The sequence below is a fragment of the Gopherus evgoodei genome, chromosome 2 (assembly GCF_007399415.2).
Source record: "Gopherus evgoodei ecotype Sinaloan lineage chromosome 2, rGopEvg1_v1.p, whole genome shotgun sequence".
In the NCBI taxonomy this organism is placed as follows: Eukaryota; Metazoa; Chordata; order Testudines; family Testudinidae; genus Gopherus; species Gopherus evgoodei.
In genome coordinates this window covers 237,608,461-237,632,289 of record NC_044323.1, presented here as the reverse complement: position 1 = coordinate 237,632,289, position 23,829 = coordinate 237,608,461, and the positions used below count along the sequence as shown (strand labels likewise).

The 23,829-nt window shown below is 38.9% G+C and overlaps 1 protein-coding gene across 8 annotated transcripts in view; it reads left to right on the top strand.

The window, feature by feature from the left end:
- Positions 1 to 23,829, top strand: part of NCOA2 (nuclear receptor coactivator 2) — a 260,761-nt gene that overhangs the window by 109,842 nt on the left and 127,090 nt on the right. The window contains exon 3 of one of the 8 annotated variants that reach the window (XM_030553253.1): positions 8,601 to 8,700. The exons of the other annotated variants lie outside the window; for them this stretch is intronic. The gene's annotated coding sequence lies outside the window, so the exon portion shown is untranslated. The remainder of the gene's footprint in view (positions 1 to 8,600; positions 8,701 to 23,829) is intronic. 8 annotated transcript variants of the gene reach the window in all.

Genomic DNA, 23,829 nt, shown 5'->3' with positions numbered 1-23,829 from the left:
AGGTCTGAAATAATTCTTGTAAGCTTTTTTCTGACCCTTTCCAATTTCTCAACATTCTTTTTTTGAATATAGACACCAGAAATTGTCGCAATAGTCTGGTAATGGTCTCACTAATGCCATACACAGAGGTAATACAGCCTCCATACTTCTCAGTATTCCCATGCTTATACATCCTTCTCAATATTTTCAATGTTGATGCAAAGCCCTGGTCTTAATGTATAAGGCCCTCGTTGGGTTGGGGTCCAGCTAGAGAGCCCACCTATCTTCCATTCGTGACCGTTTAAGACCTCTGGCAAGTACCCAGGGCAAATTGCTTGAGAACCAGAAATTAGATGTTCTCAGTTGACAGCTGCCTCTGATAGTGGAGTTTACAAGAGGAGATACAGCTGAACCAGAGGTTTATTTTCAGAATACATTACAAGACTCACCTTTTTTCAAAAGCCTTCCTGACATAACCCAGCTTAACACATTACTACTACTACAACAACGATGGTTTGGGCTGCGGGAAGTGTGTATGTTTGTGTGTGTGGAGGGGAGTTAAAATCCAAACCCAAAAGCACCGTAAACAAGAATTACCAAAGCTTGGAGGAACAAAGAGCAGAGTCAGTCCTAAACGCACATGTTTCAGTGCGTATTTTATTGCTGTATATGGCACTCAGATACTACAGTGATGAATTTTCTACAAATACCTATTGTTTAGATACTGTGAAAACTTGCAAGTGTAACAGAATGAGCAGAAGACTGAGTTCAGTTGCTTCTTGAGCCCTTCGTTTGTTTGGTTTTGGTAATGACATATAAATATATCCCTGTTCAATAAAGTTAACAGTAACAACAAGGAGATTCAGAGTTGATGCTGTGTTCCTATCTTTACTTCACCCTCTTATTGACAGATGTTATAGGGAACTTAGTACATTGGATCAAGTGTTGCTGATCCAGTAAGATGTTAATGTTGTCAGCATGGAAGAGCTTTCCCATTTTGATCCTGGATTTCTATATACTTGTTGTATTCTCCAAGTAGCAATATCTAGATAATTTACTGCCATATTTGAAAGTAGTATGCCTTGAAGTTACTATTCCATGTACTGAGATTTTGCATATTAAAAATAAGAACGTATTGTCTAGTATTCCTGATATGTTGTGTCTGCTGAATATTTATTCTTCCAATAGCAAAGTGAGAAGATACTGTTTTTAAGGGCACAAGAGAAAACTCACAATAGATAGTTAGGAAAGATAGGAAATATGGTAAGAGACAAGAAGACCTTTCACAAATACATTAGAACCAAGAGGGAAACCAAGGACAGGATAGGCCAGGTACTGAATGAGGAGGGAAAGACAATAACAGAAAACTCAACAATGGCTGAAGTGTTAGGTGCCTTTTTTGTTTTGTTTTTCAACAAGGTTAGCAGTGATTGGACAACTAACTAGTAAACACCAGTGTAAATGGGATAAGATCTGGGGCTAAAATAGGGCAAAAGCAAGTTAAGAATTACTTAGACAAATTAGCTGTCTTAAAGTCATCAGGGCCTGACAAAATACAGCCTAGAATAGTAAAGGAACTGAAGATATCTCTGAGCTGTTAATTCGTGGAGGATGGGAGAGATCCCAGAGGAGTGGAAAAGGGCAGATATAGTACCTATCTGTAAAAAGGGAAATAAAGATAACCCCGAGGAATTATAGACCAGTTCCCTTAACTTCAGTACCCATAAAGATAATAGTGCAAATAATCAAGCAATCAATTTGTAAGCCCCTAAAAGATATTAAGGTGATAAGTAACAGTCAACATGCATTTGTCAAGAGCAAATCATGTCAGGCCAACCTTAATATCCTTCTTTGAAGGGGAACAAGCCATGGGGGAAGGGAAGATGTAGTAGATCTTGATTTTAGTATGACTTTCGATACTGTCTTACATGACCATCTCATAAGCAAACTAGGGAAATATAGTCTAGACCAGTGATACTCCGACTGAGTCTCGGGAGCTGCAAGTGGCACTTTAACATGTCTCTTTGCAGCACATGTAATTTAATTATTAACCAATCAAGATGCTTTTCTGTTTTATTAACCAATTGTAGAATACTTGGTCTGTCATTTTTTTTGTGAAAATAATAATATATAATATGAAACAATGCATTCACACTACTGTGGCTCTTTTGGGTAAGTTGGTTACAAATTTGGCTCCTGAACCACTGAGGTCTGAATATCACTGGCCTAGATGGACTTACTATAATAAGGTGGTTAGACAACTAGTTGGAAAACAGTACTCAGAGAGTAGTTGACTTTGAACCATTGATAATCTGGAAGGGCATATCAAGTGTGGTCCTTCAGGGATCTCTCCTGATTCTGGTTCTGTTCAATATCTTCATAAATGATTGAGATAATGGCATAAAGAGTACACTTATAAAATTTGTGGACAATGCCAAGTTGGGAGGATCTGCAAGCATTTAGGGGACAGAATTAGAATTCAAATGATCTTGAGAAACTGGAGAACTGGTCTGAAATAAATAGGATGAAATTCAGTAAGGACAAATGCAAAGTACTCCACTTAGAAAGGAACAATCAGTATCTCACATACAAAGAGAGAAATGACTGCCTAGGAAGGAGTACTGGGAAAAGGGATCGGGGAGGGTCAAAGTGGATCACAAGCTAAATATGAGTGAACAGTGTAACACTATTACAAAAAAAAGAATCATCATTCTGGGATATGTTAATAGGAAAGTTGTAAACAAGACACAAGAAGTAAGTCTTCCGCTCTACTCCGCACTGATTAGGCTTCAACTGGGGTATTGTGTCCAGTTCTGGCCACCACATTTCAGGAAAGATGTGGACAAACTGGAGAAACTCCAGAGAAGAGCAACAAAAATTGATCTCCCTAATCTCTGAGGATAGGACAGGAAGCAGTGGGCTTAAATTGCAGCAAGGACAGTTGAGGTTGGACATTAGGAAAAATTCCTAACTGTCGGTGTGGTTAAGCACTGGAGTTTGTGAAATCTCTGTCACTGGAGATTTTTAAGAGCAGCTTAGACAAACATCAGTGAGGATGGATAGATACATGATGCCCAAACTTTTCCTGTCGTACCCCTCCCCCTTATCAGTATTGAAATCTATCCGCACCCCCCTTCCATTACTGCATAGCCAAGATTTCCTCAGCAGAGGACCTTGGGCTGAAGGTGGAGCTGGGGCCGGAGCTATGGCTGGGGGTTCGAGGGGAGCTTGGGCTGGAGCTGGACAGGGGAGCGGAGCTGTGGCTGGGGATGGAGCTGGACTGAGGGTGGAGCGGGGCTGGGTGGTGCTCCCTCCCCGTCCCCCATAGAGACTGGCTTGGGTTCCGCTACATTTTCCCCTCCCCTCCAATGTTTCTCTATGCCCCCTAGGGGAGACGAACCCCATGGTTTGGGGACCACTGGTGTAGATAATACTTAGTTCTACGTCAGTGCAGGGGACTAGACTAAATGACCTATCAAGGTCCCTTCCAGTCCTGCATTTCTATGGTATCACGCTCTTCAGAGCCAAATCCTAGTAAGTCTTGATTTTTTGCATGCTTTTTACACTGCTTGATGTAGAGCTCTACTTTTCAAATCTTGCTCTCACAAATAGTCCTTATGCAGGTGAGTAAACCTGTAACAAAGTCATCTGGAGCATCTCCTCATTGTCAGAGGTCACTCTGCACCTCCGTGCCTCTGTTTCTCCCCTCTTGGTTTCTCAATAAACTCAAAAACACAATCTAAAGTTAGCTAAAACACTCCTCCTTTGGAGTGTCCAATTTATTCAGTTTCCTGGCTCTGACTTCTCTACTCCCCTAGTGTCAGGATCTTCCTACAAATCCTTTCTCACTTCCTACCATTTCCCAAGCTTTCCTGCTTCCTGCTGCTCTTTACATGGGAATCAGCTATCCTCTATCAGGCCCCATCCAGGCTGCTAATGTGTCAGTGGTCTGGAGTAGTTCCTTCATAAACAGGGTTGACTGGCCCCAGGCTTCCAGCTCTTGTTACACAACTATTTCAAGTCAAAGGTATGGAATAAAACCTACAGGGTAAGTCCCCTAAAAAGATTTTAAAAAATTCTCTTGGCAGGTATTGACATTGAATTGACACAGTCACTGTAACTGGCAATAACTGTACCCATGCTGGCCCTTGCAGTAGAAAGGCTGGAATTGAATGACCATGCAGACAGAGTTGCTGTCTTATCTTCCAGGCCACGGTTGAGTCATATTTGTGAAAGAGTATGAGAAAACTGGCACCGGCACAATCAGCAGGTACTAGATTGTTGGGGATGGGCCAGAAGACCAGCCCCACCTCATGAGGTGTCCTGTGTGCACCAACAGTGGCACACATCCTTGTTTGGAAAGCTTCAGTAGTCAAGTTCAAGTTACTTTCTAGGTGCTGGGGTTGCAACTGGTGGTAAGCTACTAATCATAAATAGTAATGGTAGGGTAGAACAGCTTCCTTTGTCCTCATTACATCTCTTTCTGTGTTCAGTGAAGATAGGAAGAAGCCTTTCCCCAGTTTCAGTCTCCATCTCTCTGTGTATTGTTCCAAAAAATTGTTTGTTTTCAGTCAAGTTGTTCAGAACTACAAAGGATGGCAAGTAAGCAAATAAAGCAGAGTTAGAAACCCTTTATTTAAAATAAGAAAAACATAGCTGTAACTGACCCACTCAGAATGGGCATGTAATTAAATTGAATAACCATGTTTGTATTGCTGTGACTGTTTTTCTCTTTCTTGCTGTTTGACACCCTCACTCATTTTATCGTGTCTGAAATTATAATTTGTAAGCTCTTTGGTACAGGAATCATTTTTCTGTGTCTACTGTAAAGCCCCAAACTCTTTTCAGATGCTATATAATGAGAGGTGCTTCACCCTTTAATAGTATCTGAGATGCCGGTCTCAAAACTGTGTAGGTCTGGGGGACATCTAGTCATCCCAAGCAGTAGTAAGATTCCTATTAAACTACTTAAAAGGTCTTAAGGATTTCCAATTACATTGATTCCAATGCTTCCCTTGGAAGTGTTATTTGCATCTTTGACAGACCAAAGATGGTTTTTCCTGGTGTTTAATTACAGATATCTTCTTGTTTCAATTCAAAGCAGGGTATTTTATGGTCTTTGACATCTTATTTTTTAACTAATTCCTCTTTTTTCCCCCTCTTTGTTTAACATCCTGCTCTGTACTGCAGTCATATATTCCGCCCTCACCCATTTCGTTAGTCCTTTAACTGTCATTCCCTGAGCTGTTTTTTTAAAGGCTGTATGGTTTCAATTCTTTTAATCCTTTATAGGCCTCTTACCACTATGGTGGTGCTTATCTGGACTTTTTTTTTTTTTTAAATTTACATGTAAATCCTTTCTTTATATTGTACATCTCAGTATTGCCTTTATTACCGCATTGTATTGTTTTTCTGAAATTTTCATCTGCTATTGCCTGTAAGACTGTCTGCAGTGCAGTATTATGTCTAGTCAGTGTGCCCCCATTTTATACTTGTTCCTTCCATTTTTACTTCTAAAGTGAACTATTTTGCATTTGTCCTTGTGGAAGTTCATTTTATTTCTTGTGTCCATCTTTCTAATCTTTCTCTGGCTTCTTGAATATTAGATTTGCCTTCTGCAAATTCACTATGCCTCCCATGTTTGTATCACTGGCAAATTTAATCAGTGTGCTTTGCCACCTTTTTCTCCAGATAAGGAATAAATATGGAAGAATAATGTTATGTCATTAATTTGTATAGATAAAAAGAAATACAGAGTTAAGATTGCGAAGTAGTGCCTCACTCATCTCAGAAGAGTTGGAGATTTTATGTACCATATATACTGCAATACATAGATACAATGGGACATGTTAAGGAGGAAATGACAAAATTAACCTAGGCATTTGGCATTTGTCTGCTTAATTACAGATCTTACAATTAAGTTCTTCTCTGAGTGGGCTAGAGTGTCCCCTCCCACATTAAAATCTCCCTCATGTAGATTGTCTAAATCATTCTTTGGAGGGGAAGGGTGTAAGTGGGATTTGCTATGCTGCAAAGCCCCCAAACTTGGCACATTTCAAGGATTCAGGGGAAACCTGTGCCTGTGCACTGGGACTAGCCTTCCTGTGCATCTCTGTGGCCACCATATGGCTGCAATGGAGCTCCACTAACAGGACTATTCCCTTGATGTGGAGACCCCCAGGAAAGGGAGATACAAGCAGAAAAGGATTTCCAACAGCTGCAGGGCTGAGTGGGGACAATGTATGCCCTACCAACATATCTACCAGTCCGATGCAGTTTTCATCCCATCTGCTTGTGCAGAACCCCATTTACAGGACCTGGGGAATAATGCTCTGGAGGTGTCTGAGACCTCGTTGCCCAATAGGAGTTGTGGGGGCAAACAATTTAGTTTCAAGAAAGGGTTGGACAAATTTATGAGCGCAATTGTACAGTGGGGTTGCTTGTGATAAGGAGGCGGGGCTCAGCAGCGCTGGGGCTCACTTCCAGTTTGTCTTTTATGTCTGTAAAAGCTATTTCGGCTGGCCACCTGCACAGGGCAGGAAGCTCCCTCCCTCCTCCCATGTATTCTGTTTTTGTTTTGCTTTATTTCCTTCCTCTGAAGCATCAGGGATGGCCACAGCAAGAGATGGGACATTGGACGGGAAGGGCCAAGGCTTAGAAGTGGTACAGAGCATTCTTTCTCCCAGGTGTTTGGCTGTCTGGTTCTTGCTCACATGCTCAGTGTCTAGTTGATTGCCATATGTGGGGTCCTGAAGGGATTTTCCCAGAGGTCAGATTGGCAGCAGCCTTGGTTGTTTTTTTTTATAATTTTCCTCTGCAGCGTGTGCCAGGATTATCGTAGTATATCTCACTTAATTCTTTTCGTGCCACTGAGGGAGCCTCGAGCACTGGTGTACCTGAGTCCCTCCTATTCTCTGTGGCACATAACAGTTTAGTCTCCTATGGGCTGTAATACTTTGGTCTAATTTTGGTGCTTGGGTTTAGTGTGTGGGGTGATGTTGGTGTCTTGTGATATACAGGAGATCAGATTACATGATCTGGTGGTCCCTTCTGGCCTTAAGCTCTGATTCTGACACATGTGCCTATCTAAGGAGGATAAGTTGGAATAATATGACATATAGAAGAGAAAGGGGGGAAATACTCTTTGGTGTTCCCCTTCCTCCCCCAAGAATTTAGAAAGATTAGATGTGAGTCATAAAATAGTCCAACTGTGTGCTGCAAAACTCCAGTAATACTTTACATAGCATCTTTTCTGACCAAACTATATACATTTACACCAGCACTGAAATTCAGCCACTTCGAGGGTGGAAGGTGATCACCAACCAATACACTGTGTTGTACTGCACAGTAGCTTTGGGGTGGACTAGAGCAAGGTTGTAGGGATATCATCTCTTTACAACAAGTGCTATATTTGAAGTGATCTTTAATTTCCATGCAGAAAAGATAGATTATTGCTTTTAAAGTTTCATGGGAGCATTTTTCTCTATTTGTCTAATAATATTTTAGGAACTGTATTATATAGCTTTGAATTGGCTCTCTGTGTGTATATCATATACACACCTTTGAATTTAGACCACCATACCTTTAATAAGTGGGAAAACTCTTTATGGGTGTGGTGCTGAACTTCTAGGATTTGAACCTGCGATTTCAGGAAGTCAGGGAATTCTGAAACTGATGCTGTCTCTTGGAATATATGTAATTTTTTTTTTAAAACATAAATTGCTTATTCTGGGTGCTATGTAAATTAAGATAAAGTTGGAGGCTTTTTCCATGAAAGGAAGGGATGGGTCTAAAAAATGAAAGAAAGCATCAGAGATGAACTCCGATTTGTTAGTTGCTTGTAGTTTTCTGTGTTTTATAATACAGTAAATTAATCCATAAAATGTTGCTAAGAAAAAAAATATTCATTGCAGTTAAATTTAAATGAAAATTGCATAGGGAAAAAGAGAGTAAATTTGACCTGCTAAATATCCTGCTTAGTTATTCAGTTTCATTTCATGTGAAGTGTTTGTGACCAGTGTGTGTTCCCTAGTGAAGAGAGAATTGTGCATCAGAATATTTTCATTAATTATTTTTAGTACAGAAAGTATACATTGTGTATGTTTCTCTTTAATATGGTAGAATGATAAAATGATGCAAATTATTTCAAGTGGGGGTGGTTGTTTTTTTGTTTGGGGTTTTTTGAGACATACCCTTAAAAGCAGGAGAATGGAGGAGGGGGCTTATTCAGTCTATTATCATAAAGCTCTCCTAATGTAGCTTCTGAGTCATGTGACTGCAGAAAAGGCTATTATCTCAATGAAAAGGAAACTGCCTTTTAGAGCAGCAGTAGAAAGAACAGAAGCAGGAGGAATTTTCGAGTGCTCCACCATGCTGGATTGTCAAAGGGGGATCTATCTGATCAGCAGCTAGAAGAGGATTAGCCTGGCTAGTTTGTCAGCTGTCATTAGAAGCAGATGACAGAGGAGATAAGCTACTGTGTGTGCAGGTCCTCACTCAGCATGTGCTTTGGTTTACATCAAGACATAATGTTGGTTTGGGTTAATGGAGGGCTGTTATTCTAAGGCAATAAATTTACTGCTAATTGTCTTCTTTTTTTTTTTTTTCGTTAATTGAAAAAGCAAGTGTGATGGATGGGGATTTTATTTACATCCCTATCTAAAGGCACAGAAAAACTGGTGAGATCTACCTTGAACTGCAAAGGCTGTGGAAGATTACAAGGTGTGTTTCTGAAGTGCTGTGACTTCATATTTGGTAATATTCTCGAGGGCACCTGTGTGCGGGGGGGAGTGTTTTTTTTTTTAATTTTAATCATGACAGTTTTGAATTAATTTTCCTCTGTAGCAAATAGGGATTTTCTGAACAGATTTCTCAGTGATTTATTTGTTGCCTCCATTAATTACTACAGGTGACTTGCAGTTGTCTTGTGACTGTTGTATGAGCTTATGTGGCTAAATATAATAACATACAGTACAGAGAAAATATTTCTTGTAAGGATTTTGCTAATGCCCAGAAAAATATACAAACCCACCTATATATATCCCATTCCCAAGGAGAAGGTGGAGCCCAAGTATAATATATTATTTTTCCATTGCAGTAATTATTATTCATTGTTCAAAACTACCTGGTAATGCCTATGCACAGGTCACAGGGAAAAAAAAAGGAGGGTGCGAATTAGACTGAGAATCTGTAGTAATAATAATAGTGACTTTTTTTTCCTTACCAAGGCCTAAAACAGGTGAAACATACTGTAACATTAATGAATTTCATGTTGCTTTTGTTATATAACTTTCTCTGTTCTCTAACCTTTCTTGTTTTCTTTGTAGTTATATGATCCAGGTTGCAGAATGACATTCAGTTAATCTTCACTGTGTATTTGTCTAGAGTTGTACATGCTGATGCCATTAACTATCTCGGCAGTATAGTGTTCTACCTTTCTCATAACCTTGCAGGGTACAACACTCAAAATTTTCTCTGAAAAGGATAGCTAGTACAGAACCCTTAGATGGTGAAGACAGTGGCCCTTTTTGAAAGCTCTTTGAACCAGAGATTGTCTGTTTTTGTCTTGTACAGCACTGGGAATATTGTTGAAGTTTAACAATAAAGAATAGTAATAATCCTACCCTGCCTCCTCGCCCCCCCCAAAAATGGTAAAATAAAATTAATGATCAGTAGTCACAGGAAAACTAAACTGAACTTCTGCAATATGTTTTTCCTTTTAAGGGCAGGATGACAAAGGTAGTCGTAACAGAGCATTACTGCAGTACCAGTTGGCAATGTCCTAAAAGTGTGCGATCCAGGATACATATTGAAATGATAGTGATGGTTGTAATGCTTATAATCTTTTTAATAATTAATTATATACATACAAGAATTGATTTTGTTTATTTTACTTCGGAATTTTTTAAAACTCATGCTACTTTGAGACAGAAACAGAAGGAACATGTGTTTTTTATTATTATTATTTATTATTTAAAAAATATAGTGTGTGTTTGAAGATATTTTATTACATGATGACAGGACACAGAAATGGAACCAAGTGACCATTGTTTATTTGCTTGTTCTCTTTTGTTTAAGCCTGAATATTTTAATTGCAGCATACCTACGTTCTGCCAAGTGGACCGGTGGCATGACTGATTTGAGGCCTGGTGAGCCTGTCATGTTCACAGAAGCAAATGTAAAAGCTGCAAGAACAATAAAACTTCCTGTATACTTGTTGTGTTGTTTGTTTCCTTATTTCATTAGCTCTAATAAGATATAGTATAGGCTCTGCTGTGCATACTGATGATTTAGTACCTACTTCCTATAAACAAATATATTTGATTGTTTTCATGTTGGAATTGGCCAGGTCTAATTTTAATTGTGTGATACCCTTTTGGGAATATTAAACAAACGGAAATAATTAGAATAAAAGAAGCTTCTTGAATAAGCAGTATATTTCGGGTGCTGGCAAAGTTCATTTTGCTTTATTTGTTTGATAGGACTTTGTAGGATTGCCAACACTGTAACTCAAATACCCAGAAATCCAGGGGCCACTTAGGCATGAGAAAGGGGTGGCTGGGCCAAATTTGAGTGGCATTGCAACATTGTGTATCAGGTCCAATTGCCAACCAACAGCAGTACCCTGGTTGAAATATGGGATAAAAGGTGTCCTGTGCTGATTTAGTACGGGACTAGCAATATTTTATTTAAATAAGGGATATTCCTTATAATATGGGGCTGTTGGCAATCCTATAATAAGTCCTCCTATTTCTTACAGAAATAACTACTGTATGTGGACTATTTGAAACTTCGGGTATTCTTTCTTGGCCAGAGGAATTTTGTTTAGTCCATTGTCCACTATAGATGTTATGCTTCAAAAATCACACTATAAGCACAGTTAAAGAGTTTTACCTTACAATGTTCACTTGATGTTTCTTTCCTCCATTCCTTATTCTATTATCTCTTCTAGATAATCCTCTTGCTTATATTTGAGGAAGGAAAAAATTACTCCCAAAAATCTCTTATGCAGGCAGTCCTTGACTTTACAACGTTCGAGTTACGACAAACGGCAATTATGTTTATAAATTGACATCCTTTTTCCACTTTACAATGCTTGATCCAACATTGTTCCTATGGGAAATTCAAGTTATAATGTTTTCGATTTAAGAAGTGATTTTCAGGGGCCAATGATGTTGTAAGTCCGAGGACTGCCTGAAAAACAAAAATTTTGCAGTGTCTAAACAAGCTAAATAACTTTTTTGAAAATCCTTCTGGAACCCAGAGTTTCAAGCCACAATAATTAATAGCAAATGTTATAGTCATGTCTGATCATGTCAGGTTGAGGGGATTATTTTTAGCATCCATTTATCATATGAAGAAAAGAAGGGAGAGGTGTGACAGCAATGTTGGTAGTTGTAGCCAACTTCATTAATAAATGAATAATCCACAAATTATGGAAGTTTGAGCCAGACTTAAGGATCTGATATGAGGTGACTGAAGACACATGAAAAAGAAAATGCATAAAGTGATTGTTACTGTACCTGCCAGGAAATCCGCCTGGAGTCATCTTACTGTATAGGCTCTTCTTTAGTTTGTCTTATTCATGGACACTTTGTGGTGCCAGAGCTAGAGAGAAGGCTTCATTGGCTTGCACTTTTCTATTATTGGGAGGTAAAGTTTTACCCTCTGAAAATTATAAGTAAAAATGTCCTGGGGTACATCCCATTTCCAGCAATGGGCTATGTCTTCACTTATCTGTTATGAGATTGTGGTTAACCTAGTGGATAACCAGATAACAGCTTGGGTAATGTACAGAAGAATCAAAGAGGGAACAAGCATGTGGAAATGTCAGAGGGAAATTGATCTTTTAAAAAAAACAAAATCAAAACTATTTTATGTTGAGGGATTTAAATCTTGTGTGTGCTTTACTGTACCCTTGTACTCACCATTCCAGTTTCATTTCCTCTTTGTACACCCTCATAGAAGAGACAAGGTATGTGACAACAGAGACTGAGCTCTTCAGTGGATTTGTCATTTCAAATAACAATTGGTCCACAAATTGTTCTGATCAAGCAGCTGTCTAAAGCAAGGCTAGTAAAAGCTTCTGTGAGAACTGTATAGTAATATAATTACCTGGTGTGTGTCTGTGCCTGTGTCTGTGTCCTTCTGAAACTACTCAAAGCCTTTAATCACAACTGGTCACAAATATTATGCATTTAATACTCTCTCAAGCAGCGTAATCCAGACTTCTAGTCTAGCATTTCCTTTTAAAAAGAATTTGGAGTGTCCCCCCCCCCCACACACCATTGCTAATTTAACTCTTTTTTTTCTGAACATTAAAAGTACAGCACAAATTCACTGACAGTTTTTGGTAGATGTGACTATTGTTTTTCATGTTAAAAAAACAGGTGGGATGGGTTTTTTTTTTGTGTCAATGGGAGTGGTATAGTAAAGCCTATGGAACGTTGTGTTTGCTCATGCTCTGTATCCCTGTAAATAGGAGACTTATATTCACAGGTTTGTGTTCCTTACTAATGGATACAAAATTTTAAAAAATACATTCAGATGACAGAGTTTTGACATTAGATCTTTCAAAAATGATAGTTGAACTTTCCTTTTGTTATTGGTGCTGCTGCGGTATAGCAAATTCTATTCTTGTGAAAGAGTATGAAGACAGATTGATGTAAGAGACTTCGAAAGGCCTCCTTGAAATCATTTATGTCTACTGTACACATTCACACTTAAGATCAGTTTTATAAACTAATAGACATTTAAAAATGGTCACAGATTCCAGTAGGGTCTAACATACAGCTGCATTATTAATTTTTATTGTTACTTTTTTTACCTGATACTTCATAAATGCTTAAAAGAAGTTGCCTCAAGGATCTTTGGTATAAGTTATGTTATGTATTTGTATTTATACAGCCTATAACAAAGTGCATATGTAATGTTGTAGATGCCTCTGACAAGAATTGAATTATAATACGGATTTCTACGAAGCATTATATTTTTTTATCTCATATTGTTTGTAGATATTAAAAATAAGTCTTAGTGTATTTTTAAAAATATCCTCTCCAAATATAGTGACTATTTTCAAATGTTAACTTAGCTAAAGTTTTCCCCCCATTCCAAAAATGGCTATTGACTGAAGAAGTTCCTGCAATATGTATTTTTAAATGTTCAACTGTGCTCTAGGAAGGAACTGATAAAATTCTTTGTTTTGGGACAGGCCAAACAGTGTGCATGTATAGGCATGTTTTTATTTATTTCACTACCAAGCCTACCATCATCCTAAAATCTCTTCCTTGGTTGCGCATTGTTGTGTGTAGAGCCCTGCAAATCCACAGATAGCCGCTTTATATCTGCAGATATCCGCATCTGCTGATTCAGATAGTTGTGGACCATTTTTGTGGATCGAATGCAGATACAAATTTTGTATCTAGAGCCCTGTAAATGTTTGGATATCTGTTTTACGTCCATGGACCAGATTGCAGATCGGATATGGATACAAATTTTGTATCCATGCAGGGCGCAAGTTGTAGGGGTACACAATTTTGTTCCACGTTTGAATGGCTTGTGGTTTTGAATGCTTGTTTATGGATCTGCAATTAACATTTAGTAGTGTTGGTTTTAATAATTACCAAGACAGTGTACTGCTCGCCAGGCCATACATGCTATAATGGATGAGAGTGGTTCTTACAGATTATTTCAAATGTGTGCCCAAGTTATGATTGTGTTCTAATTTTAATTTTGCATTGCTTGAAACTTGAAAAAAATGAAGGGCATGGTTTTTAGTGTCTATTTTACACAATGTTTGGGATCTCTATTTCTTTAACAGTGTAATTCTGAACAAGTTGTTGTTTTCTCTCAAGATTTTGTTTCTTCTCCCATCTGTATGGATGGCAGTGATTGTGGGTGACTCACGTTGGCCTTGATTCAGGACAGCACTTAAGCGCATGTCTGACTAAGCATGAGCTTAAGTCTCACTGAAGTCTCTTTGAAAGCTTTTGGGGCTTAAACATGTATTTAAAGTTAGGTGCTTAAGTGCCCTTCCTAAATAGACAAAGAGTCCTGTGGCACCTTATAGACTAACAGAAGTATTGGAGCATAAGCTTTCATAGACTCTAGGACTGGAAGGGATCTCGAGAGGTCATCGAGTCTAGTCCCCTGCCCTCACGGCAGGACCAAATACTGTCTAGACCATCCCTAATAGACATTTATCTAACCTACTCTTAAATATCTCCAGAGATGGAGATTCCACAACTTCCCTAGGCAATCTATTCCAGTGTTTAACTACCCTGACAGTTTTTTCTAATGTCCAACCTAAATCTCCCTTGCTGCAGTTTAAGCCCATTGCTTCTTTTTCTATCATTGGAGGCTAAGGTGAACAAGTTTTCTCCCTCCTCCTGATGACACCCTTTTAGATACTTGAAAGCTGCTATCATGTCCCCTCTCAGTCTTCTCTTTTCCAAACTAAACAAACCCAATTGTTTCAGCCTTCCTTCATAGGTCATGTTCTCAAGACCTTTAATCATTCTTGTTGCTCCTCTCTGGACCCTCTCCAATTTCTCTACATCTTTCTTTAAATGCGGTGCCCAGAACTGAACAAAATACTCCAGTAGAGGCCTAACCAGCGCAGAGTAAAGCGGAAGAATGACTTCTCGTGTCTTGTTTACAACACACCTGTTAATGCATCCCAGAATCACGTTTGTTTTTTTTTTGCAACAGTATCACACTGTTGACTCATATTAAGCTCGTGGTCCACTAGATCTCTTTCTGCCATACTCCTTCCTAGACAGTCTCTTCCCATTCTGTATGTGTGAAACTGATTGTTCTTTCCTAAGTGGAGCACTTTGCATTTATCTTTATTGAACTTCATCCTGTTTACCTCAGACCATTTCTCCAATTTGTCCAGATCATTTTGAATTTTGACCCTGTCTTCTAAAGCAGTTGCAATCTCTCCCAGTTTGATATCGTCGGCAAACTTAATAAGCGTACTTTCTATGCCAACATCTAAATCGTTGATGGGTACTTCATGGGTAAATACCCCCTTTGTCAGATGGGTACTTCATGGGTAAATACCCCCTTTGTCAGATGCAGCGTCTGACGAAGTGGGTATTCACTCACGAAGGCTTATGCTCCAATACTTCTGTTAGTCCACAAGGTGCCACAGGATGCTTTGTCGCTTTTTACAGATCCAGACTAACACGGCTACCCCTCTGATACCTTCCTAAATAGAATAGATGTAAACATATGTGTAAGTGCTTTCCTGAGTTGGGGCCTAAGTGAGTCACTCTCATCAGAGCCATTCATATAGCTAGAAGAAGAGACTTTAATCGAAGCAAATATTTAATTGATTTTCATGGCAATCCCATGGATTTCAGTGGGGTTTAAGCATGTCCTTAAAGTTAAACATGTGTTAAGGTGTCTCTGAATAAGGATGTTTTCATGAATTGGGCTTTTAATACTATGAGGACGTGCACAATAAAATCCTGTGTGTGAGAATGGACAACTCTACATACTTTGGAATGATGTGTGTGAGACACAGAGAGAGAATATTTTGTTTGATGGGTTATTAACTCTCAGTGATAAAAATGGTAAAAGATGTTGTTTTATTTAGATCACATGGTATGTACAGTTCCTGAACATTAGAACTTTTGCTATATACTCTGCAATCAGAATTTGAAATGAAGGGGTCTAAAGCCTGTTATTGGGACTGCCCAGGGCTGCAACGGGGGGCAAGTGGGGCAATTTGTCCCGGGTCTTGCAGAGGCCCCCCACAAGAATATAGTATTCTATAGTATTGCTGCTACTTTTTTATGGAAGAAGCCCCCGAAATTGCTTTGCCCCAGGCCCTCTGAATCCTCTGGGCGGCCCTGGGACTGCCCTAGGATCCAGCTAGACATTGCATTAGCAATATTAAATCAAGTTGATATATTTTATAAATGTAAGCAAAGAACATACTAACCACACATGCTGTTACAAAATGTAATAACCAATATTGCTACTAGGGAGTGTTTTTGGTTTGTTTTTGTTTTTTTTGTGGCCAGGCTGGAATTTATTAAAAGCGGTATGCAAAAAGGGAGAAATTAATCTCATGTGGGGGGTTTGCTCAAGGCATTCTGCACTTCTTAAACCTGCCATAGGAGCTGACTGGGGAGTCCATGAGCGGAACGACTATGCAGGGTTGCCTGTGCATCCATTAGGAGCTTCAGACAGCATCTCTGCACCGGCACTTACGTACAAGGGTATAGACATCTGTAATGGGAGTGGGGCTATGTCGGGGGTGGGAAAACCTTTTGGCCTGAGGGCTACATCAGGGAATAGAAATAGTATGGTGGGCCATGAATGCTCACAAAATTGGGGTTGGGATGTCGGAGGGGGTAAGGGCTCTGGTTGAGGGTGTGGGCTCTGGGTGGGGCTGGGGATGAGGAGTTTGGAGTGGGTGCTCTGGGCTGGGACCAAGGGGTTCAGACGGTGGGAGGGGGATCAGGCTGGGGCAGGGGTGCGAGAAGGGGTGCAGGTTCCATCTGGGTGTGCAGGCTCTGCAGTGAGGCTGAAGATGAGAGGTTTGGATTGCAGGAGGGTGTTCCGGGCTGGGATCGAGGGGTTTGGTGAGCGGCAGGGGGATGAGGGCTGGGGCAGGAGGTTGGGGCATGGGGAGAGTCTCAGGGGTGCAGGCTTCGAGTGGCACTTACCTCAAACGGCTCCTGGAAGCAGTGGCATGTCTCTTCTCCATCTCCTCTGCAGAGGCGCGGCCAGGCGGTTCTGCACGCCTCCCCATCTGCAGGGACCACCCCTGCAGCTCCCATTGGAGCACAGGAGGGGACTATTGGAGTGTGTAGGAGCCAGAGTGGGGCCATGCTGCGGCTTCCAGGAGCCGCATGGTCCGGCCCTCGATCCCACTCCCCAGAAGGAAATTGCGGGCTGGCTTAAAAAGGCTTGTGAGCCGGATTCGGCCTGCGGGCCATAGTTTGCCCACCCCGGGCTATGGGATCCAAAGATGCATAGAACCATGACATCCCATACAACTGGCTCAGCAGGGCTGTGACTACTATTCGTGCCCATCAGGCTGCCCGGCTTACTGCCATAGGGTAACAAGTGGGTTTTCTCCTCCTTAACCCTTCAGTATTCCACCTTGGGCTTTCTGTGTGTAGAACGGATTTCAGCTGAAGTGAATAACTCCAGACAAGTATGTACAAATAAGTTAGTTAACTCAGCGCCAATTAACTCAAGTTAACTTGAGTTAAAAAAACATGTAGTGTAGGTATACCCATGGTTTTGGGAGGTACGTCACAAGTGAAATTCCTGTGTTTCTCTCATAGGCTGACCAGTCATACATTTCTTTCTAACAATCAGCGAATGTCATCTTAAAAATCACATTTTGAAATCTATTAGCCTACTAATGCAATAGGTAAACCTCAAAATTACTATAAGTGAAAGAGTTAAAATGGAAAATCTACTTTTCTCTGTTTTGCAATTTTATTTGATAGCATTTAGTGTATGGTCAGTTCCGCTGTTCACGCTGTGTAATCCATCCGATTTCTCCCCCTGTTGTGTTATTTTTTTCAAACATCAACTGAAGAGACAAAAAATGTTTTTAAAACAGGCAAATGTGGTTGTAAACCTGTAAAATCTGGCATGGGGTTCTCAGTGGCAATTGAAGTATTTTAAATATGCTTAGCACACTTTTAAAGTTGACTACATTTCAAGTTGAAGGATGTCGATTTAAACACACACTTTTTCCCAATAATACAGTGTTAATTTTGTCTCATCTATCTGCCTTTGTCTCATCTATCTGCCTTTGTTGTTCAAAAAAAAGTTTTAGTGGCTCTTAAATATTGTGCTGCAAAATGATTCTAATGATTAAAAATATTAGCATTAGTGACACTTTAGAGAAGAAAACACCTAATTTCCTAAGACATCTGTTTAAGGATTTTTTTTTTCTTTCCAATGAAAATATTTGCAGGCTTAATACGGTCTCTGTAGCTGTGGCTTGATATTCACCATGTGTGCTGCAGTCTAGAAGGATGTGTTTGTTTGTACATTTGGTTTTTAAATAGGGTTACAACTGTCACAAACTGTGTGGTTAAGAGTGCTTTGTACACATACAAATCTGTTTTTTGCCCCTGGCATCTCAGCAGTTATTACTATGGAACTGAGATTTAATTTTTATCATTTGAATGATGAGAAACTGAAATGGTTCCCAGGATACGTCAGATAGTAGAATTCTGATCCTGAAGTTTTGATCCAGAATCATGAGCAATATTAGGGTATAGACTCCCTTTTTAATAGTCTTTAACATCATCTTATTGAGAATAATGTTTTGATCAAAAAAGGGTTTTGTATCTTTAAGACAGAGTTAGCGTAGTAACAACAGAAATCGTGTATGTTATGCAGAGAATGTAACTTTCTTCCTGTGACATGTTACTCTCTATTGTCTTATTAAAGCCTAGTCTTGCTATTCCTGGGCATATTAGAGCTGGCTGACGTAGTCTCATATGTAAGCAGCTCAGTGACTGGATATATTAAGAGATTTAGCCTATGGGAATACAGAAAGTAGAAGCCATTTTATATTGTTGGTGTTAAATTATACAATTTATTATTATTTTATTGTTTTTTTTATTTTGCTTGCTTGGAATCATTGTTTAAAGCTGCCAGCACTGTGATACTTGGTTTTGTCAGAGCTGAAGTTTTGAATAACTGAAAAGAAGTTTTTTACCTTTCAGGATTCAGGTGAAAGCTAAAGAATGTGCTCTTAAATATCCGTCTGTAACACAGAACATGAATGTTAGCCATTTCTTTGATTGTTACAGTGTGTGTTAAAGAGCTGCTGCCGCCCATTTTCAGCCTAATGTGTTTATTACATAGTCTTCCCAGTGGCATCTTGAAGTGTGTCTCAACTAAAAAATTCATGAGCATTTATTGGCTTTCAGTCTGAAAATGGAATATGTCTTCTTGTTACTGTCTAATACACCACTTTAAAGCCATTATGCAAAGGTAAAGGTAAGAGAAAAGCACACTGAGGAAGAAGGAACTTTTACCTTAAACATTTGTTTATAGTCTGTTATAGCTCTTGGACTGAACAAAAATATGAGGCAGGTGTTGGAGCCGAGTTTCCCAGAGAGAGGGATGAGTGTTCTTACACATGTATAAACTCCATTACATTAGTTAGTAACTAATATTCCCCTCTTTATTCCTTATTTGCACAGTACATATATAAAGTCACATTTGGTAATGGTTACCATAAACCTTTTTTTAATGTTACTGCTTTCCTTTAAAAGAAATTATATTGTCTGAGTAAAAACACTGACGTTACTTTCAGCTAGACGTGGTTAAATATAGAATTAACAGGGACACCTATAATCTTTCAATATAATTGCTTAAAAATTAGATTCACAAGTTTTGCTACTTAATTATTATGTGTACTTGTATGAAATGTGGTAATTTTGAAGTGTGAAGGTTTTGAGTAGTTACAGCTGTAGCAAAAATAGTAAAGTTTTCTGGAATACAAGAGACCATTTTGTTGAATAAATCAGTTTGTATTCCTGGTATGTGGTATAACACAGCCAACATTTGTATTAGACATCTTGCTTGTTTTGTCAGAATTGTTTGGTTTCGGGTGTGTCCTAACTCCATACATTTTGTATGGTAATAGATGGCTGTAAGGAGTTGGTTGTAGGGTATGTGGTTTGCAAATAGGGGTGTGTGGACGAGGGAGGAGTGCTTAGTAAATTCAGACCTTTATTTTCTATTACATTTTTTAGTAGCGTGGCAGTGGAGATTTAGAGTTGGTAAGCTGTTTGCAATAAAAATCACCTTGGTTTAATTTTGACAGATGATATTCAGATGCTTCTCATTTTTTGTTTGTTGGTTTCCCTTGATTTCTACTCCAGCTCACTGGTTCCCAAATCACTGTCTGTGCCTTTCTTGGTGCTGCGTTTTCGTAAGAGCAGCGCAATCGAGCGCTCACGTGCAGAGGAACTCTTTGAGCTGTTTTAGGGTTGGAAGCTGCACGTGTGTGTGTATATATATGTATGTATATATATAAAAACACACACACGCACAGTATATTCTCATAGTCAGCAGTCTCAGATTTGTTTTTTATAACTCTGAATGTGTTCTTCATTAAAGAATATATACCAGGAGCCAGAAGTGCTCTGTGCTCAAAGAAGTGAATAATTGTAGTGAGTAAATGATTGTGTGCAGGGCAACATGTCCTAGTGGCTAGAGCATGGGAGGAAGGAATCGGGGACCTGATTCAAACCCTGCCTCTAATAGTGACTTCTTGTAAGATCTGGGAAAGTTAGTAGCTGGTACACTCATAATTTCCTGTTTTCAGGTAGAAATGTGCAGTATCATACCTCCCAATAGTCTGTTTTCACAGGGCTGCCTGCCTTTGACCCCCAAACTTGCTGTCCCAGCTGAAGGGCAGCCTGCCCCAAGCCTACATTTGAGAGGGCCCCCAAACCTGAGTAATGTTACTGAATGGCGCATAGGGTCACAGCACCACTCATGTTTGACCTCTCTGCCCCTCTGGAGACAGAAGGGTGGATGGGCCAAACGTGAGTAGCACTGCATCCTTTATTAGCTACTTGAAATGTTGGGAGGTATACAATATATGCAAATATTTAAAATATTTTTGTTTTCATATTTTTATACAGATTTAGAGAAATTAGGTGATGAAACACAGTGCTTACATTCTTAAAAAAAAAAAGTTTGAGAGGCAAGAAGCAAGTTTCATATGGCTTCCAACTTTATTATGGTTTGTGCAAAAGAACTCATAATGTATCTGAATAGAGTTGAAGCAAGAATGTAGCCTTCTGGTGGTGTGAAATCTACAGCAGAAAAGTATAAGAAAACTGATGTGGCTGGTAGAGTTTACTAAAGTAATTATTCTTTGTAGTGCGGGACTCAGAACAGTTTAAATTAGGCTGTTGGAAAATTTTAACCAGAATTTGCATTTAAACTGTAAGCTTCTTTGATCAAGATCTGAGTATGCTGCTGAATACGCCACTAATTGTAATAAATACAGTATTTAGCAATTAAATCTGTATTTCATGTCAATGTATTGGTGGGATGCAGTTCTGTTATCTGCTTACCTGTCATGGTGCTCTCAGCCTTTTGTTTACTTCTCTTCATAGTGAAGCAGTAGTTCTTAAGGTTTTATTCCCATCTGTTCTTTAACTGCATTTTAGGCTTATAATAAATCTGACAATTTAACAGGCCTTGTTTGGAAGATAACCTGCACTGATAAGAGATAAAATGCACATTATCTTCTTTTAAATTGACTCTGGATGATTAACTGGACTCAGTGGTGCTGAGGTTCAATACTTGAAGCTCTAAGTTATTTGCTGTAACTTGATGGCAGATGACAAAAGTGTAAGGGTGGAGGAGGCACTGAAGACTTGTGTAATTGATTTGTGCTGGGTTTTTTGCTTCCTGCCTGCCTTTTCCATGAAATCCCTTCCCTCCCTCTTCCCCGTGTTTTATTTTTAGTTGTTGTTTTTTCACTTGAAAGATGAATGTGTTTAAAACACCACTTTATGCTCTCTGCACAATCAGGTTAAAACTTTGTGTGTGTGTGTGTGTGTGTGTGCATTCTAACTTACAGTGGTTGCTGGTGGAGGATGTGAAGGAGGATGTGCTGTCACAATGAAAGCAGAACCTATTGTTTTGTTATTGATAACAAGAAAGAATGAATTGCAACTCTTGCGAGCTCTGTCCTTTCACAACCTCCCAACATCTGGAAGAAACTAGATTGCTCTCAATGACTATAATTACTAGCACATACTGCCCAAGAGTTAACTCATGTCATTTTCTGTTTTTGTGATTTACATTTAACAATCAGAGAAATGAGACCTGAAATTAACAAGAATTTGTAATGCTCAGGCGTGGATGGGAAAATGTATGCCCTTAATTTTAAAGATTGTTTTCTTTTATAGGATAAATATAAATTCCCATATATCGAGTTGAGATAAAATCCATTAGAAACACTGAAGGTAAAATGCTTCATTACCCTTTTAGTGGGATATTTAAATCCCAGATTTGGAGTACAGTAAAGCACTCCAAACTGCTCAAAGTTAAAAAGAGGGTGCCTAGGTCTTGTGCTGTAGTTTATTCTGACAAGACACATTAATGAATGTCTTCCAGAACAGGGTGCCTTTTCTAATTTACTACCATTGTTATGAAGCTTTTATTTCATTAATAAAAATGCCATCCCTTCCACCTCAGTAACTGCCAGCATTTCTGTTTTTAATCCCAACTCTCAAGTTTCCCAAGTCAGTTTGCCCTTCTGTTCCCAACTAAAGAGAATAAACTTGAACCTCTTCACCTTGCCCTTCATAACTTGCTTTGAAGTTCATTTTGCTAAGAACTATATAGGAGTTATAATTAAAATGTAATATAATACAAAGATCAGTGTAAATCAGAATGTGATAATGATTTTCTTAGAGTAAGGCTTGTCTGTAGATAGTTGGTTCAAACTGCATAATTTAGAGAGAACATTATTTTTCTTAACAAATTCTGCTTGTGAATGTCTTATTACATTTTGATCCATATGTTATAGTCCTCTGTTTTAGAGGAGCTCTATAGAAGGAGCCATTATATTAATTGCTTCTTAAAAAACAAAGTGAACTATTTAATTATTTTAAAGTAACTTTTCCTAACAGCTGCCCCTCTAGAAATGCCTGAGAGCTGGGGGAGGGGAGTTCTTAATCGGTGCTTCTTCTGCTGTCATGATAATATGTTGTAACTGACTCTATGGGAGTTTCGTGTGAATAAAGACAGTAAGATTTGGTCTACAGCTTGTAATAGTTCTGCTCTCAGTGACTTTAGTTTGAGTTCCCATGTATCCAAGACAGATTTAGGGCTTGCAAGTTTGAATTCTGAGTTTTCTGATCTGGTATTTACTGGTACAGGCAATGGTGTTTTGAGAGAGACTAGGAAGAACATTTTAAAAACACGTGTTTAAAATTTCTAGACCCCACCCCGTCTAGGTTAGTGTCTAAAGAATTTATACTGAAAAGCAGATTTTAGTTGTAGTGTTTTTCAGTCAGGGACCAGAGCTTTCTATGTCTTCTGTGAAATGCCTAGCACAACTTTGGATGCTATAAAAATTAATAACAATAAATAACTAGAAAGGTGGAGGCGATATAAAGTATAATGAATGTGGACAAGAGATTTAATATTTGGGGGCTGGAGGGGGAGGAATGCTTGTAGATTGTGGATTTCCAGAGAAGCCTTTTTAAAAACTTTATGATGATTTTTAAAAAAAAAATAACCCTTCTCTGCTTACACAAATAATTCATTCAAAGAGCAAGCTGATAATGCTGCTATGAAACAAAATTAGTGGTTTGTAAATCTATCCTGAGTGGGTGAAAGTAAAATACAAACTATTTGTTCAAAACTGATTACTATATTTAACTTGGGGGAAGAAGGCAGAGGGTAGCTAGTTTCCTGGTAAATGATACCACATTTTCCTTGAATCGGTTTACAGGGAGATACAATTGTAATTTATGTGGAATTCCTCTAGAATTACAACAGTGTCATTCTGAGAGCAGAATCTGACTTGGCAGTGTGTGCTGTCTCAAACTGAACTCTAGTCCCCCTGAAATAGTTCAAGTTTTCTTAGAAGTAAGCTCAATACGCTATATGAGGTGATCCCCCTTGTACATATTCTTAGTTGCTTTTTCATGTTTTCTGAGATCCCACCTGTGTCCTTAATGTTTATTACTTTTCAGGATACCCACTGAAAGTCTGAAAATCATTCTGTGATCTTATGTATTTGTGTAAAGGAATTTCTCTGAAGATAGCATTTACCTGATTCCTACTACTGGAGTTTGTACTTATAGCATTAAGTAGGCAGGG